A 2,295-nucleotide genomic window follows, 5' to 3' on the forward strand; every position below is an offset into this window, starting at 1 on the left:
TTCGTTGCCCAGGCTGGAGTACAGTGGCATGATCTTGACTCACTGCAACCTCCGTCCGACTCCCTGGTTCAAGTGATTCTCCTGCCTCAGCCTCCCATGTAGCTGGGATTACAGGCATACACCTCCACGACCAGCTAATTTTCGTATTTTTAGTAGAGACGGGGTTTTACCATGTTGGCCAGGATGGCCAGATCACGATCTCTTGACCTCGTGATCTGCCCACCTCGGCCTCCCAAAGTGCTGGAATTACAGGCATGAGCCACAATGCCCGGCCACCTTTTTTTTTTTTTTTTTTGAGACGAAGTCTTGCTCTATCGCCAGGCTGGAGTGCAATGGCACGACCTCGGCTCACTGCAACCTCGGCCTCCTGGGTTCAAGTGATTGGTCTGCCTCAGCCTCCCGAGTAGCTAGGACCACAGGCTTGTGCCACCATACTCAGCTAATTTTTGTATTTTTAGTAGAAACAGGGTTTCACCGTGTTGGCCAGGATGGTCTCCATCTCTTGACCTCATGGTCTGCTGGCCTTGGCCTCCCAAAGTGCTGGGATTACGCATGTGAGCCACAGTGCCCAGCCCCCCAAGTTCATGTTCTTAACCTCTGCACTCTACTGCTTGTAGTCTTTTCTTTCCTCTGTTAAGTAGGTAATATGGACTGTGTGGTTTAAGAGGTAGTAGGGCCAGTTCTGTTTTTCTCATGTGAAAAATGGGAAGATTTTGACCACTGGACTAGGAATAAAGAGGACTGTGATCTTGTCTTGGCTCTGCCACCAACTTGCCATATTTAGGCCTTCACTTTTTTTAGTTTTATTGTCATCATTCATTAAACAAAGGGGTTGCTCTCGATGGCCTCTGAGGTCTCTCTGAACTCTGATGATCTGTAATTGATCATAGGAAGTAAGAGTAACACTTGCTTAGCTCCTTGAGTTTGGGGCAGTGGTATTTATGAGTTCTTAGGGAGTCTGCCTTGTGCAGGCTAGATACCAGATTCTAAAGCAAGGGATGAGCTGCCTCCGTGAAGAAGGTAGATCTAGGTTTTTTTTTGAGGCTGGTTGCCAAGGGAACCCAGCCTCTGGCCACAGCAGTCAGGAATGGTTTGGTTGAGGCTTAGGTACAGATAATGAAAATAAGCCACACATTTAGGTTTCATTCCTTGCCCTGTCTTCCATCTCCACCTTTCCTTTTTAGGCTGTTAGTTTTAAACACGTTCATTTGTCAGATACTGTTTTAAGTATTTAGCTAAGTATTATATCATTTTACTTTTCATAGTAATCTTATGAGGTAGGTACTATTATTCTAAATTTATGGATAGTGAAACGGAGACAAATAGAATTAAGTAATTTGTACACATTTATTCAAGACAAAGTAGTATCAAAACTGTACTTTCAGCTACTAAGTTGTCCTGCCTGGTTGGATCTTTAAAAAAATAGGAGGAGGACTCCTTAGTTATTAGTGGTTTTTGTTTGTTTTGTTTTTATTTAGAATAAAAACTCTTAGAGCTGAAAAGAGCCTTTGAAGTAATTTAATGCAGTCCCCTTGTCTCCAGTCTGCCATCCAATTACAGGAATGCTTTCTATCATTCTGACAAATGATCTTTCAGGTTCTCTTTGAATACCTCCATTAATGGGGAAGCTTACTACTTCTTTAGGATATTGTTGTTGAAAAGCTCTCATCGGTAGAAATATAATCATAATTTTTTGAGACAGGGTCTTGCTCTGTCATACAGGCTGGAGTGCAGTGTTGGATTATAGCTCACTGTAGCCTTAACCTCCCTGGTACAAAGGATTCTCCCCCTCAGCTTCTCCCGAGTAGCTGGGACTACAGGTGCATGCCGCCATGCCTGGCTATTTTTATTTTTATTTTTTATTTTTTAGTTTTTTTAAATAAAGACAGGATTTCACTATATTTTCCAGACTGGTCTTGAATCCCTGGGCTCAAGCGATTCTTCTGCCTTGACCTCCTAAAGTGCTGGGATTATAGGCATGAGCCACCATGCCTGGCAAAAATTATTTTTTATTTGTTTTTATTTTATTTTACTTTTTTGAGATGGAGTCTCGCCCTGTTGCCTAGTCTGGAGTGCAGTGGCACAATCTCGGCTCACTGCAACCTCTGCCACCCGAGTTCAAGCGATTCTTCTGCCTCAGCCTCTCCAGAAGCTGGGACTACTAGTGCCCACCATCACACCCAGCTAATTTTTGTATTTTTAGTAGAGATGGGGTTTTACTATGTTGGCCAGGTTGGTCTTGAACTCCTAACCTCAAGTGATCTGCCTGCCTCAGCTTCCCAAAGTGCTGGGATT

At 43.6% G+C, this 2,295-nt stretch overlaps 1 protein-coding gene across 1 annotated transcript in view; it reads left to right on the plus strand.

The window, feature by feature from the left end:
* LOC119470119 (squamosa promoter-binding-like protein 14) overlaps positions 1-2,295 on the plus strand; it is a 41,248-nt gene that overhangs the window by 13,626 nt on the left and 25,327 nt on the right. The window lies entirely within an intron of this gene.

This window comes from Cebus imitator, unplaced genomic scaffold, assembly GCF_001604975.1.
Source record: "Cebus imitator isolate Cc_AM_T3 unplaced genomic scaffold, Cebus_imitator-1.0 Scaffold23, whole genome shotgun sequence".
In the NCBI taxonomy this organism is placed as follows: domain Eukaryota; kingdom Metazoa; phylum Chordata; class Mammalia; order Primates; family Cebidae; genus Cebus; species Cebus imitator.